Raw genomic sequence first — 17,292 nt, 5'->3', positions numbered from 1 at the left:
AGCCGGAGGGGGATTACAGAGACAGGGAGGGTGGTGAGGCTGGAGGGGGATTACAGAGACACGGAGGGTTGTGGGGCCAGTGCGGGATTGTTGTCCAAACATCACTGTGGTGCACATGGACTGCAGCATTTCAGGGAGGCGGTTAACCACCACTTTCTCCAAGACAAGTAAAGGTGGCCAATAAATACTGGTCTGGGCAGCAAGGGCAACCCCCAGTGAATAACACCAAGCAGTGACCTCTCTGAGCTGACTTGTTGTGAATTTAAAAACCTCTCTGGAAATGGAGTGGGCAGAGAAGAGAAACAGTGACATTTCACAGCTGCCCTCAGAGAGACCTCACCCTTGGAAGTACTCAGAGCCGGGGATCAGCTCAGTGAGTTTCAGTCTCTTCAAATATCAATCTTAGTCGGTTTTATTTTATTAAATCTACAATCGTGCGTCAGGTGACGATTTCTTTTTAATGTCTTAGGGTTTCTTGATTAAATGTTTAAGATATAAAACGTAAGCATTAAGTTATTCTCGGGCAGTATTTTTTGAGCAGTTAGACTGTCTTTGTCTTGGTCTGTAGATTGTTAAAGCGGAGAGATGGCCTGTTGTAGAGTGGCGTGCTGTTCCTGTCGGATGAGGGAGATTAGGGAGAGTTTCAATGATCCTGATAATTGTCTGCAGGAAGTGTGATTGCAAATCCTATTGGAACGTATGGATTGGTGGAGGAGTGATTAAAGGCAGTGAGGAATTGACAGGAGCCGGGGGTGGGGTGGGGTGGGGTGGGGTGGGGTGGGCGGTGTGATAGGTGGCAGTCTCAGGAATGCAGGATACTGCAGATACAGTCAGGGAGATGGGTTACCGCCAGGAAAGCTAGGAGGGGTAGGCAGGTACTGCAGGAGTCTCCTGTGGCTATCCCCATCTCAGACAAGTATACTGTTTTGGAAAATGTAGGTGGTAATAGACTTTCAGGGGAATGTAGCACTGACAGCCAAGTTACTGGTACTGAGACTGGCTTCTAACACAACGTGAGGTATATCCAGTTCCCCACGATCGATGGTGATCGGGGACTCTCTAGTCAGGGGCACAGTCTGCCATTTCTGCAGCTGACAGTGAGACATCAGAATGGAGTGGTGCTGCCCTGGTGCCAGTGTCAAGGATGTCTCTGAGGGAGCAGAATATTCTCAAAAGGGAAAATAACCAGTGGGAGGACATTGTACATTGGTACCAATGGCATAGGAAGGGGAAAGCATGGGGTCCTGACGAGCAGGGAGATTTGCTAGTGCCACTCGGGAGGCATTAAACCAGTGAGGGATTCAGGGTAATCCTAAAGAGATAGTGAGAAAAGAGGTGAGTCTGAGGCTGGTACTGTTCACAGGTCAGACTGTCAAGGCAGGCAAGAGCAAGTCACAGAATGAGGTGCGACGGACCAGTTACACTGCATTTATTTCAGTGCAAGAGACCTGACAGGTCAGGCAGGTGGGCTCAGGGTATGGTTTTGAACATGGCGCTGGGATATTACAGCAATTACAGAGGCATCACTCAGGGATGGACAAGACTAACAGCTGAATGTTCCAGGGTATAGATGCTATAGCAAGGATAGAAAGGGGCCAACAGAGCAGGGAGAGAGGTGTTTTTGATTAGAGATAACATTATGGCTGGGCTTCGGGAGGATATTCCTGGGAGTACCTCCAGGCAAGTTATTTGGGTGGTACTGAGAAATAAGAAAGGGATGACCATCTTACTGGGATTGTATTATAGACTCTCTCCCAATAATCAGCAGGGAATTGAGTCACAATTTTACCAGGAGACCTCAGTGATATGGAAGAATAATATGGATGCAAGTGGTTTAACTTTACCAACATGGCCTCGGAGTGCTTTAGTGTTAAGGGCTTGGATGGAAATGTATTTGTTCAATGTGTACGAGAACATTTCAGATTCAGTTTGTAAAATGTACCAACTAGAGAAGGAACAAAACCTGACCTGTTTTCTTTACTCATTCATAGAATGAGGCTGTCACTGGCTCGGCCAGCATTTATTGCTGTGTTTACCCAGAGGGCAGTTAAGAGTCAACCACGTTACTATAGGTCTGGAGTCCCATGCAGACCAGACCAGGTAAGGATGGCATTTTCCTTCCCTAAAGGTCGTGAGTGAACCACATTGGTTTTTCCAACAATTGACAATGGATTCCTTGTCGTCACTAGATTATTTTTTCCAGATATTTATTGAATTCACGTTCCAAAATCTGCCGTGATGGGACTCAAATCCGGGTCCCCAGAACGTTATCTGGGTCTCTGGATTAACTGTCTAGTGATAATTTAGCTCCATCATCGCTGCCTCTTAGTAAATGAGGCAGGGTGAGTGACTGAGGTATCAGTGGGGCAGCACATCAGCACCAAAGATCCCACAGTATTATGGCTCAGTGGTTAGCGCTGCTTCCTCAGCACCAGGGACCTGGGTTTGTTTCCAGTCTCGGGCGACTGCCTGTGTTGGAGTTGGCACATTCTCCCCAGTATCTGTAAGGGTTTCCTTCGGGTGTTCCAGTTTGCTCCCACAGTCCAAAGATGTGTAGGTTAGTTGGATGAACCATGTTAAATTTCCCGTAGTGTCTAGATGCAGTATATGAGGTTTTGGGATGTGCAGGCAAATCGCTGCCTGATGTGAAAAGATCCTTTTGGGGTCTTGGACAGAGGTCAGAGGGAGGTGTGGCCGCACGTTTTACATTTCCCATGGCGGCAAGGGAGGGTCAAGGGTGTGGAGCATGGGTTGGTGGGAGGGTATGGACCGAACAAGGAAGGCGTGACGGGAATGGTCACTGCGGAACGCAGATAGGGGTTGGAGAGGGAAATATGTCTCTGGTGGTGGGGTCTGACTTTAGGTAGCAGAAATAACAGAGGTTAATGTGCTGTATCTGGAGATTAGTGGGGTGGAAGGTGAACACCGCAGGGTTGTATTCTTTATTGTGGCTGGAGGGGTGGGGTAAAGGCGGAGGTGCGGGAAGTGGAGGGTATGTGTTGGAGGGCATTGTTGATCAAGTCAGAGGAAAATTACGGTCCTTGAAGTCGGCCTTTCTGGGATGTCCTGGAATAGGATCCAAAGAGATTAAACAAATATATCACAGACAAAAGATTAACTGGACCAGAGAATACGACCCCTTAAAGGTCAACAAGGCTGTCTATGGAACCACAGGGGGTGCAAAAGATATGCAAATATTTCACGTCATTTTTATTGGTGAAGTATATGGAAGCTCGAGAGTTTGGAGAAATAAACACTGGTAACTTGAAAAGTGTCCATGTTACAGAGGTGGTGGTACTGGATATCTTAAATCGCATCAAGGTGGATAAAGCCCTGGAACCTGATCATGTGTATCCTGGAACATTCTGGAAATCTAGGGAAGTGATTGTTGGGCCTCTCCTGAGGTATTTGTATCATTGATAGCGACAGGTGAGGTGCCATTATTTTTAAAAAGGTGGTAAGAAGAGGCCATGGACAAGAAAACAGTGAGCCTGAAGTCAGTGGCAGGCAAGTTGTTGGAAGGGATTCTGAGGGACAGGATATCCATCTGTTTGGAAAGGTAAGGAATGATCAGGGAGAGTCAATGTGGCTTTGTACATGCACAATTGGGTCTCACTAACTTGAGTGAGTTTTTTGAAGTGACAAAGAAAATTGATTAAGCCAGCCAGTGAATGTTGTTTATATGAACATTCAACAAGGTTCCACAAAGCAGACTGGTTAGCAGGGTTAGATAACATGGAATGCAGGGAGAGCAAGCCATTACAAAACTGCCTTGAAGGTAGGAGACAGAGGAGGAGGATGGAGTGTTGATTTGCGGACTGGAGGCCTGTGAGCAGCAATGTGCTGCAAGGATGGATATTGGGCCCTTAAATAAATGACTTGGATGTGAATATATGAGGTATGGTTAGTAGGTTTACAGAAGACACCAAAATTGGATGTGTAGAGTAAAGAAGGTTAGTTCAGAATACAACAGGATCTTGATCAGATGAGCCATTGGAGCAAGGAATGGCAGACGGAGTTCAATTTCGATAAATGCGAGCTGTTGTATTTTGGAAAGGCAAATCAGGGCAGGACTTATAGACTTAATGTTAAAGTCCTGGGGAACATTGCTGAACAAAGAGACCTTGGAGTGCAGGTTCCTAGTTCCTTGAAAGTAGAGTCACAGGAAGGTAAGGGAGTGAATGCAGCATTTGGTATGCTCCCCGTTATTGGTCAATGCATTGAATGCAGCTGTTGTAACGTCATATTGTGGCTGGACAGGGCACTGATTGAGGCCCTTCTGGAATTCTGTTTTCAGTTCCAATGTCTCTGTTCTCGGAATAACGTTGAGAAACTTGAAAGGGTTCAGAAAACATTAGCAAGGATTTTGCCAGGGTTGGACGGTTTGAGCTTATTGGGCAAGGCTGAATAGGCTGGGACTATTTTCCCTGGAGAGTTGGAGGCTGAGAGGTGATCTTATAAAATCATGAAGGGCATGGATAAAGTGAGCAGTCAGGGACTTTTTCCCAAGTTCGGTGGGTCCAGAACTAGAGGGTACAGGCTTAAGGTGAGAGGGAAAAGATTTAAAAGGGATCTAAGGGGCATATTATTCATGTTGAGGGCATTGCAAGTATGGAGTGAACTGCCAGAGGAAGGGGTGGATGCTAGTACAGCAGCATTTAAAAGGCATTTGATTGGGTACATGAAGGGGAAGGTTTTAGAGGGATAAGGGTGAACCGCTGGCAAATGGGACTCCATTAACGCTCTCCGTTATTGATCAATACATTGAATACAGAAGCTCGGATGTCATATTGTGGCTGGACAGGATATTGATTAAGCCACTTCTGGAATTCTGTTTTCAGTTTGAATTACTCTGTTCTGGGAAGGATGTTGTGAAACTTGAAAAGGTTTGGACAAGATTTACAAAAACGTTGCCAAGATTGGAGGATTTGGGCTACAGGGAGAGGCTGAATAGGCTGGGGCTATTTTCTCTGGAGAGTCAAAGACTGAGAGGTGACTTCATGGAGATTTATAAAATCACGAGGGGTGTGAATAAGGTGAGCAGCCGGGGTCCTATTTCCTCAGGTTAGGTGGGTCCAAAACTAGAGCACCTGGGTTTAAGTTGAGAGGGCAAATATTAAAAAGGGTAACGTTTTCAAGCTGAGTGTGGTGTGTGTACGGGAGGGGCTACCAGATGAAGTAGTGGAGGCTGAAAAATCGCAACATTTAAAAGGCTTCCAATTGGGTACATGAATGAAAGGGTTTTGATGGATACAGGCCAATAGATGGTAAATGGGAATCCATTAGTTCAGGATTCCTCGTTGGCACGGATGAATTGGACCGAAGGTCTGTTTCTTTGATCTTAACAAATTAAGATGCATTCCTGTCTTTTGTGGAGAGCTAGCTGAAGCGCAGATAATTATCCTTGGAGCTGAGAAGGTGAAGCAGTGATTTCGATCTGGTGCAGATTTGTTTCCAAGGTCTTGAATTTGCAGAGAGAGAGAGGAATTGTTAACACTGTCACAATTTTTAGTAACTACTTTCAAGTAATTGGCAAATAATACAAGGTGAAAATGTGAACACTATTTTACTCAGTGAGTTCTGAGCATCTGGAACAGTTTGAACGACACAGATTCAGCAGGTATTCTGAAACAGACTTAGAATTTTACTTTTTAAGGAAAGATTTGGGGGGATATGGGCACATGGGAGGGGACTTGGGACAGAAGTGCAGCATCTCCAGAGGGAGTGAGTACAGCCCCAATGGGCTGAATACCCCCCAGGCCCTGTGCTCTGTGATACTGCCCCATTCACTGTGAATGATGAAGCTCGTCCCAGGTCAGAGAGAGGGATTAGCCCTCCACTCTCATCACAATGGGGCCTGGCTGATTGACGGCAGCTCCAGACCAATGGGAGGAGAATCTGTGTAGTCCTGCAGCCAATGGGAGTGAATGAGGGGTGTGGCCAGCAAGACAACACCTGTCCATGAGCGGTGCAGGTGCAGTGTCACTGTTTGGGGTTGGGAGAGACAGCAGAGACTGGGACAGAGGCTGTGGGACCTGAATTACAAACTCCCGGTAAATTAGAACCAAAAGAACTGCGGGAGATGTAAATCAGAAACAACGGGATTGTTGTAAAGGAGTTCATTCTCGATCGTGAATTGTAATCCATTGGCATTGTCATGTCAGTTCTAGCGCCATGGGGAAATATTGGAAATATGATGAATGTAATGTAGGTTTCAGTTATTAAACTGTAAAAAGTGCAGAACAATTTACAAGGATGTTGCCAGGGCTCAGGGGTCTGAGTTATAGGGAGAGGTTGGACAAGTGAGGATTTTATGTTTCGAGCAGAGGAAACAGAGAGGGGTTCTTTTCGAGAAGTGTATAAGACCATGAGGGGGATAGATAAGGTGAATGCACTCAGTCTTTTTCCCAGGAACTCGAGGATTGGACGGCTTGATTGGATCAGTTTAAGGTTAGAGGAGAAAGAATAAAAGGGAAGCTGAGGGGCAACTGTTTTACACAGAGGCTGGTATGTATATGGCATGAGCTGGCAGTGGAGGTGGTTCAGGCAGGAACACTCACAACAGCTAAAAGACATTTGGACAAATACATGGATAGGAAAGGGTCAGAAGCAAATGGGCCAAGTGCAGGGAAATGGGGTAAGCGTGGATGAACATTCTGGTCGGCATGGACCAGTTTGGGCCAAAGGGCCTGTCTCTGCTGTAGGATTCTATGACTCGAAGTGCATTTGCTATTTCTCCCACTAACTCTGTTGGTACCCTGGGATGTATTCCATCAGGGCAATGAGACTTGTCTACCTTTAGCTCCATTAGCTTGCCCAGCTCTAACTCTTTCACGATAATGGTTATTATCTAGGTCCTCACCCTCCTTAGTCTCCTTATCAATTACTGGCATGTTCGTCATATCCTCCACTGTGAAGACTGACTGCTGTGTGCTCATATTCCTGAACCCTGCTGGATAGGAATAACTGGGCACAGAACTCTGAGAGGTCTTCTTTTGAGTCTTTATTGATGAGACATGGCAGTTACATGGATAGTGTACATGCAAAACACCTTCAGACAGCATCAGGTAACTCCCTGCCTGTCTGACGTATGGCTCCCATTCTTATACCTTTGTGGTTTGGGACTTTAAATGGAGACTGTCTCTCAGTATTATCTCCATGGCAACGGCAGTTAGAAAGTCTAGTTCAGTTCAGCACTTTGTGGTTAAACCACACACCCCTCCCCCACGCCCCCGTGGCTCCCTCAAGTATGTGACAGGCACTTCAGTTTCAGTGGGGTATCTATCAGGATTCTGATGTGGGGGATCCGGTGGTGGGGTGGACAAAGTTTAAAAACCACACATCACCAGGTTATAGTCCAACAGGATTATTTGCAAGTACAAGCTTTTGGGGTGTGCTGTGATTTTTAACTTGATCAGGATTATCTCTATGGTAACAGTTAAGTGCTTCAACAATTACAGAGGCCATATGTTCCCCACACAATAGGTTCCCCTCTAACAGTGTAAACTGCTATTCTGTCCCTGGGATAGTTACTCATCACTTTTCTCCACAATCCCATCTCGCTTTCTGTTGATTTTTAAAGTTTTCCTAATTTCCTTGGTCTTTGCCAATTTGTATGCATTCTATTTCAGTTTGATAGACTCCCTTATTTACTGAGCCACCCACGGCAGATTACCCCTTTTCCTAAAGTCCTTCCTTTTCCCTGCTATATAATTTTGCTGAGCACTTCGAAAAATTGCTTTGATATTCTCGCAAAGTCCGTCAACTTTCCCACCATAAAGTCTTTGTTTCCAGTCTACATTAGCCAACTCCTGCCTCATCCTATTGTAGTCTCCTTTTGTTTAAGCACTGGATCTTGGGAGTGGATCTAATCTTCCAGCTTTCCATCTGTGTTCTAAGTTCAACCAGACTTCTCAGAATTCTTTTATCAGATTACGAGGTGAGGCAATGTTTCCTGGGAGTTTTGGTTTTCATTGTCAGAGACCTTGGCTTTGGAATAAAGTATAGGATAGATATTCACAACAGAGTATTCTGGACACTGCGAATGTACGACACAATCTAAAACCATAAATCACTGTCTCTCTTCAGTTTTAAATTGCAAAATGATTATCTCCGACACGCTTCCTCACTATCTAAGATTGGAACGCTAATCCACCTGACTATCTGTCATTTTCCAAAAATCTCCTTTGGTGAAGGTGGTGAGTTTTGGATTCATCTTTCCAGTTATTACCGTAAGAAGATAAGCCCTGGGCACAGGAGAACCAGCCCCACCATTTAATACGGTGATGATTGAGCTCACCTCCGTCTCAGCTGGATTTTCCTGTCTGCTCTCTCTCTCACCGTTCAACTCATTGCAAATTCAGCATCTGTATCTCTTCATTACATTGGTTCATTGCCCTGGCATCCACCGCATTTTGAATAGGGAATTCCACAGATTCAAAACACATTGAGACAAGTACATTCTCCCTCATGAGAATAGAATAGAGTCCCTATAGTGCAGAAAAAGGGTATTCATCCATTGAGTCCACACCAACCCTATGATGAGTATCCCATTCAGACCCACTCGTTCCCTGTAACATTGCAATTCCCATGGCTAATTGTCTCACCAGCACGTGCATGGACACTATCAGCAATTTAGCATGGGCAATCCATCTAACCTGTACATCTTTGGACTTTATGAGGAAACTGGAGAACTGCACGAAACCATGCAAACATGGGGAGAATGTGTAAACTCCAAACAGTCGCCTAAGATCCCTGACGCTGTGAGGCAGCAGTGCGAGCCACTGAGCCACCTCTGCTTAAAACCTACTGCGCCTTGTTAACCTCCCTATCTCCAAATTAGCTGAATCTATGTTCCTTACGTCAGAAATCAGGTTGTCTAAGCGGATGTCTCAGTAAATCCCAGTGACAGCCCACATGTCCGGTGTGTCTGAATGGTGATCTGATACACAACATCCTCCATCCCACACTTTTCATTCATGTTCCAGAGACAGGGCTCCAGTGGCTGCATGAGGACTGCAACTCCCAAATTCCGAGGCAGGGACCACACGTCTGTGGGGAAACCTGGCACTGCACACGTACAGAATGTGGGTGGGTTTTGGAGCATGTGCTTTGGGGTAACGAGTGGAAAGTATTTCACATTCTGTCTGGAGGAGGAACGTATTTGCTTGTAGTATTATCTGTTGGAGGGTCAAAGTGTCACCACACCCACATGGGACCAAGTTCCATTCCCAACTTGTCATAACACAGTAATCGACCAATGAGAAACAAAGAAGGATGTGACCCATTCTCCCAGACTGAAGGTTCCTCTTCTGTCCAGGATCTGCCACCTCCCTTTCTGTTTCCTTTTGTTTCATTCTGCTGTTACATTATTGACTTGCAGCAACTGAAGGGAAAGGAAGTGAACCCAGAAAGGGTGCAGAGTCTAACCAGGGACAGGAAGTGGTGGCATAGACCTGTTTATCAGTAACTCCATGAGAATGGGGAGGGTGTACATGAGGGGCTAGTAGAGTCAGAATGGTGGGAGAGAGTAAGTGGGCTGGAGGGTTACAGCTTTGGGGGAAGAAAGGGAAACAGGTATTCCAGAGAAACTAGAATTGTCTGTTCTGAATTTCTAATCTGTACATATTCCTTTATACAGGGTGCTGGATGGTGAAGATTTGCAGACTGAACTCTCAACATCATTTGCCGATCGTAATAAAGTTAATCAGAATTTGAAGAACCAAAGATGGAGAACCATTCGGCCAAAATCCTGCAACACTCTCCCTCCCAGCATTGTCGGTCTCTCTGCGCCAAATGGACTGTGAATGGTAAAAGACAGCAGCTCACTACCATCTTCTCAAGGGTAAGGAGAGATGGGGAATAAATGCTGGCTGAGCCAGTGATGCCCATATCCTGGAAACGGTTTCTATCGCTCGTTGCTGAAACCCAATTGATGTTACTGCAGGATGATGAGGGACGCTGAGTGCATCCTCCAGGAGGGAGCACCATCACATTACCCCTGCCTACACCCACACAGTAACACCGCAACACCACTGGAACAAAAGGCAGTGAAACCAAAGGAGGACTTAGATATAGTTCTCCGAGGTAACGTCATGAAAAGGGATTGGAACACAGCAGGAACAGGAGACTGAGCTGGATGGTCAGCTGTTTCCCATTGAATGGTGGAGCAGGATTGAAAGGCCGAATACCCTCCTCCTGCTGTCTCCCAGGTATGTATATAGCCATGGAGCCCGGATAGGAAGAAGTAAGCAGGGCAGGGATTCTGCAGGAGATTGCACTTCCACATCAGTTTTCAGTGAGGGATGGTTTGATGGATTTTATTTAACATTTGTCTTTAACACAAGGTTTGTAAATTTGGTTTTAAAATATTGTAGCTATTTATTCCCCAATAAATAAAACTAAAAGAAATTAAACTAGCAGTTTTTTAAAATTTCAAACGCCCTGTAAAACAAAATCCTGTCTATTCCCAGACACCATCTCTTTCCAGTTACTCAAATTCCAGGGAAATATTCCCTCCCTGTCTGAACCTTTGGTTTGATTTAACTGCTTTTCAGTTCTCCTTCTGTGAGCTGTGAAGTGTTCTTTTTCCCCTCATTTCTCCTACCCACAAGTGTTATTACACACAGCTGAGCAACCTTCCCACGTTCATCATTACGCCATTTTGGGTTTTTGTTAATATATAATCACCAGCAGTAAACCACCCGTGTAACCAATTGAATATTTAAAAACAAAGACCTTTACGGGTAAAGCAAACCATTACAGATGACAGAGTGGGAAGGGACCAAATCAAAGTAGAGTTAGGGGTGAGGGGGCAGCAGTGGAGATAAAGCACTGTATCCCCTGCGATGCCCACCTCTATCTAAAGGCATCGTGAGCATTGATTCATACCACATGCTCCTCTCCAAGGACACCCTGCTTTATCCTCAATCATAGAATTGAATCCCAACTGTGTGGCAGGAGAGCATTGGCCCATCAAACCCCACCAACCATCCAAAGAGCATCCCACCTGGAGCACTCCATCCCTGTAACACTGCATTTCCCATGACTGATCCACTGAGTCTGCACAATTATGGAGACTGTGGACAAGTCCACACCGACCCGCCGAAGCGCAACCCACCCATACCCCTACATTTACCCCTTGCCTAACACTATGGGCACCCACAGAAACACAAAAGGCAGCATGTGTACCTGAGTTGACTGAACCTGGACTTAGGAAAATGTGACAACAATCACAACTAGTTAGAATTACAGAATCCCTTAGGTGCACAAAGAGACTATTCGGTCCATCGAGTCTGCAATCATCTGCTGTCCCACCCTACCTCCATAACCCCACATTGAGCATGGCTAACCCAACCCACTAACCTACACACTACAGGCCATGTTAGCACGGCCAATCCATCAAACTGGCACATCTGTGGGAGAGTCACATATTATGTCTAAGTGCTCAGGATTGTGGATGACAGCTCACAAATACTTGACTCTGACGCAAATCCTCTTTTTTTTTCAAAATAAAACCTGGGGGAAACTGCAGCCAGAAAGATTTCCGTTTATCTCATGAGGAAGAGAATTCAAAACTCGTGCCCCTGACCCAGGGGGCGCAGTGAAGTCAGAGGTCTGGGGACCATCAGAAATGTAACAAGTTGTGAGCAACGTGGGAGTGAGACAAGGACAAAAAGACAGTCTGTCACACGGGGGAAGGCAGGAGAGATTAAATTACAGAAATGGTCGTCCCTCAAGGCCATGGGGAATGGAGTTAGGGCTGGGAAAGAAACCAGGAAACAAGGTGAGCAGGTGTCAAAGAAATACATTGAAAAAACAGATTATAACAACATAGAGGGCAGAGTACACAGTCTGAAATTGTTGCTCTCATTGGTGAGTACAGAACGCTGTAAAGCCTGGGTCATTCTATTACAGCCAACACATGCAGGATAGGCCAAGTGGCCTCGATCTGTGCTGTACCTTTCTGATAAGTTTATTCTGACATTTGGAATTTAGGTCGGATGATGTTCATAAATTCTCAAATTGGACTTGAGTTTAATATTCTGCAGAAATGTTAAATAAATCACAATGATCCCATTCTGCAGACTTTAGTCCGCAGCCCTGCATGTTCCAGCATCTCAGTTACATCCATGTCCTTTTATTCTAATGTGATGCTGGTTACTCCCTCTGCCACCCATCAATGAGTTCCTGCTCCACCATATCTGAGTGAAATGAATTCTCCCCTCCCCTTCTTTCTGAGAATTAGTTTCAATCTAAATTCTCCAGTTTCTGACTTCTCAGTTAATGAATAGCTCCTTCCTATCCACTCGATCTGGATTCCTCAGCATTTTATCACTTCAATTAAATCTCAGCTCATCCTCCTCTGAAATCATCCCCAGCCTATCCAACCTTTCCTCAGAGCAGAAATTTTCCAATTGTAGAAACATTCTGATCAATCTCCTCTGTACCCTCTCTGGTGTGATCACATTAACCCTGGAATAAGGGGATCAGAAGTGTGTGCAGTACTTTAACCGCAGTCAAACGACTGTTCCTGACATTTCCCATGTCACCTCCGTGTTCTTGTGGTTGTCGCTCAGACAAGAAGTGTCCTGGTTTTCCCACATGGAACTGGATGTGCACTCCATGGGACTGGGATTCCCTACCATGTGTTTATTTGTTAACTAATCAGAAATTAACTTCAGATTAAAACAAGATTATCAGATACCTACCAATCAATTTCTTCCATTATACTCAAGTCACCTTACTTTTTAAAATCTCTTTAAAATTATTACTATCTAAACACAACAGGCTTTAAGTTGCTGATCAAGTATTCAGATGTCTCCACTGTTACAATCACTTGAAGATTATCTTTACCTTCAGCTACATTTGGTGAATTGAACACTGATTGTAAATATATGAATATCAAACGGACTTGAGTTTTTTGGTAATTAATCCAGTCTGACATTCTTGTTGGTTAATATCTTGAAGAGAACTGTCCTCAGAATTCCAGCTGTGCTCTGACTTCATTCACAACTGGATTTGGTTGGACTGCAGATCTTAGATCTGTTCTGTTGTTTCCCGGATTGCTTCACTCTGTCTATCACTTGCTGCTTATGCTGTTAGGCACACATAGTCCTCTTTGGTAACTTCATCAGGTTAACACCTCATTTTTAGGTTTTCATGCGGCTGTTACACTCATTCAACTGAGAGAATTCAGGAGAGCATGAGGATTGATACTCTGGTTTGATGGTAAGAGGTAAGTTGGGGAAGATGCGGGGCCGTGATTCTGTAAGTTTTGTTGGAATACAATTCTACTGCTGTTGGTGGAAGGAAAGACCTAAACTCTTACACTGTTGGCCCTATATACTACATGCAGTATCATGAACACTGATAGGCCAAGACATGAAATACGAGCAGCACTGTACAATGATGCAGGATCACAACTGCAGTAAGGGGAGTTTAAGATCCAACTTGACATAGGAGTTGGGAAAGAAGCAGCTGATCAGATTGTCTCATTCATAATCATAAAGAGACTCTGTGAGATTATTGTACTCTTGGGGGTGAGGATGGAGGATGTTGGGGAGATGGAGAGCCCTTCAAAAGAAACTAATCTGCCGAAGAGTTGTGAGATAGAATTGATTGCCATGCATTTAACAGAAAGCTAATTGAAACTGTTTTTATCCCCAATAGATAACAAGACTGATGGTGCTTCCAATCATCACCAGAAACAAACTCCAGAATAGATGGTTCGGAGATGGATGTCAATAGCCAATCAACATCCAACTCCTGCAATTATTCAGCAAACGTATGTGTGATTACCCAGTTCTGATGAACCAGAAAATCCCTGTTCACTCTGTGCAAAGGGACAGCGATATGTCGGAAGTATTGACCGAGTGGTATTGTCGTGAGACAGTTAATCTAAAACCCCAAATAGTGTTCTGGAGACCTGAGTACAAAGCCTGTTGCAGCAGATGGGGGAATTTCAATTCAATAAAAAAAACTTGTGAATTTAGAGTCTAATGATGACCATTAATCGATTGTCAGAAAAACCCATCTGGTTCACTAATGCCCTTTCAGGAAGGAAGCTACCATCCTTACCTGGTCTGGCCTACATTTTGACCTCAGGCCTACAGCAATGAGGCTGACTCTTAAGTGTCCTTTGGGCAATTAGGGATGGGCAGTAAATGCTGCCGGGCCATCGACACCCTCATCCTGTGAATGAATAAAGGAAAATAAAAGTCTCTACCCAGTGTGAATCTGTACATGTTCAACAATGTTGTGAACATTTCCAAAGCTAAGATATCTATGTGCGCAACTTTATGAGCTGCCAAAACCATTGTTCATTACTTGGCGTGAAAAAGCAAAAAAAAAATCCTTCAACTGTGGCTATCAGTAAATCGACTGGTGTCTCAGCAGGATGGATTAGTGGTGCTGGAAGAGCACCGCAGTTCAGGCAGCATCCATGGATTTCGCTGCTCGTTGGATGTTGCCTGAACTGCTGTGCTCTTCCAGCACCACTAATCCAGTATTTGGTTTTCAGCATCTGCAGTCATTGTTTTTACCTCAGCAGGATGGATGCCTGAGTGAATCCCTTACCCCCTCTCTCTCACTCTCTCTCACTCACACACAAAAACACACACACACACACACACACACACACAGCAGGTGAACAGCTTCTCCCCAGTCTGACTGGTTTGGCCAGTTTCCAGGTGGGATGGTTAAACAATTTCCTTCTGGCATTCCCCACATTTCCAGATTCGATCTCTAGTGTTTTGCCATTTCAGATAAATGCTAGCAGACTGTTATACACACCGTTAGCCCCCCTCCCCTCCCAAAAGAACCCAGTATAAAGCAGTAAACATTATCTCCTGCTGCGGAGGGACAGCCTGTATTGGTCTGTGTAGGAACACCGAGCAGATTTACCTTAATGAAAATTTAATCGGTGATCAGAGAAAGTTAAGCAAGTCCAAATAAAATGCATTATAGCACAGAAAGAGGCCCATCAAATCCAAGCTGGCTCTCTGTAGCAGAATCCCATATTCTCATTCCCCATACGTACCCCAAACTCTGCAAGTTTATTTCCCTCAGAACTGATTTAATTGTTTTTATCAATCATTGATCTTCTCTACTTGTACCACCAAAATAGGCAGCATATTCTGCATATTTCCAACCGATACAGTCAGAAGAGATACTTACTCATCTCCCACTGTCTCAAAACCTTACATCTAGTCTTGTGCCATTACCTATCAAATACAGATATTTTTGTCTGCTATATCTAGGTCTGTTATAATCTTATACAGCTCTATCAAGAATATATTTAACTTAAAATAGCAATCTCTTCAAATCAATCCAGTGACTGCATTTTCCTCATCAGTGAACCACTTCAGTAAGCCTGTACTCCACACCCTGAAGATCACTCATATCCTTCCTTGTTAATGTCTGTTTTGTTCCACAAATCCAGACAACACAAGTTTTTTGTACAACAGCAGGAGCTTTATTATCGGACAGCTGACAAGAGTTTCAAAGCACCTCTAAAGTAGCCTTGTGTCTACTTGTACAGACTCATCTTCACGAATCTCTGCCTTACCCACAGAGACAGTATATTTGATAAGAATTAGACAAAAGCATATCGGTCACATGGGCGATTGCCATTACATAGTTTAAAGCTGGTAATTATGACCTTACAAAGCTTGATGAATGGCAATGTCCTGTGATAATGTGTGTTGGATTACAGAAACTGATTATCGTATTGTCCATGATTATGTGTTGATGGGAAGAGATTAAGGCAGAAGGGTTCTTCTTTCAGTAAATGGGGGATTCATTTACCTATGCTCATATGGAGGGGAGGTAAGACAATGGGAGCAGGAGGCAGCTTAACAAGGTTGTGCCCAGGGCTCTCAGTCTTGTCTGGAAAGGGCAAATTGCTCTATCTGGGGTTATGGTGGAATCCACATGTGTGGCTCCAAGAGGTTCTGTTTCAAAGATACGGTCTGCCTCACCCCTACTGAGGTGTTCAGTCTGTATTGGAAGAGTACAGGCCTTGTATTCTTACAATACGGCAGGAAGACCTTTGGCAGGAGAATGTTTAACCCTTGAGTCGCCAATGCATCCTGAAAGAGAAGCAAAGTCTGGAACAGGCTCCTCTGTGGTATTTTAACTTCCTCATCCTGACCAGGAATCTGTTGACCACAGTTGGATGCAATGATTGACTACGACCTAACTAGAACTTTGTCAATGGTCAGCATCTTTTCCATGAGTATGTTATCATTCTCTCTGTTAATGAAGCCCAGCATCCTATACGTTTACTCAAAACACTTTATGTTCTTTCTCCTTTAAGGATTTGTACACATTGTCCCGCATTCCTGCTGTCATGCTCTCTGTGTCTGTGCCATTCAAATATATGTTCCCTTTCTACATTGCTTCTCTCAAAATGCATCAACTTACTGTGTGTTCTAAAGAAGACATATTATACTCAAAATATTATCTCTCGCACCACACATTCTCTCCCCCCCCCCCCATGCCTGCTTATCTGTCTGTCCAAATGCCTCTTAAACATTGTGATTGTTTCTGCTTTTACCATCTCTCAGGCAAGTACATTCTCGTCACTGACCACCTTCTGCATAAGAAACTTGTCTGACACAACTCCCTTTTAACTTGCACAGATGTTGTTGAAAATGCTCAGCAGGTCATGCAGCATCTGGGAAGAAAAATCCGTTAAAGTTTCGGGTCCGGTCCCCCTTCCTCAGAAATGTTAACTAATTTCTCTTCACAGATGCTGCTAGAACTGCTGAGCTTTTTCAGAAACTTCTGTTTTTCTTTCTGGTTTACAACATCTGCTGCTCTTTCAGTTTTCATTTCCTTTAAACTTGCCCCCTCTCCCCTTAAATCTATGGCCTGTGGAATTGGTAATTTCCACTTGGAAAAAGATTCAGATTATTCACTCTGTCTGTGCCTCTCGGATCACTCCACAGCCACTGACTTTCCAAAGACAACAATCCATGATTTTCCAACCTCTCCCAATCCAGGCAACATCCTGGTAAACCCATTTCCACCCTCTCCAAAGCCTCCACAGCCTCCTTATAATGTGGTGCTCAACACAGCACACAATCCACCAAAGGTGGCCTAATGACAGTTTTATATTCAGTCCCCTGACAGAAGAAGGCAAGCCTGCCATCCACCTCCTTCACCACATTCAGGGAGCTGTGAACTTGCACCTGAAGATCCCTCTGGCTATCAATGATGCTCAGGGCACTTCCTTTTAGTGTATACATTGCTCTTACAATGAGCTGCCCAAAATGCATCACGTCACAA

This window comes from Chiloscyllium punctatum, chromosome 6 (assembly GCF_047496795.1).
Source record: "Chiloscyllium punctatum isolate Juve2018m chromosome 6, sChiPun1.3, whole genome shotgun sequence".
Classification (NCBI taxonomy): Eukaryota; Metazoa; Chordata; class Chondrichthyes; order Orectolobiformes; family Hemiscylliidae; genus Chiloscyllium; species Chiloscyllium punctatum.
The sequence above is the reverse complement of the archived record's forward strand: the minus strand, read 5'-3'. Positions refer to the sequence as shown.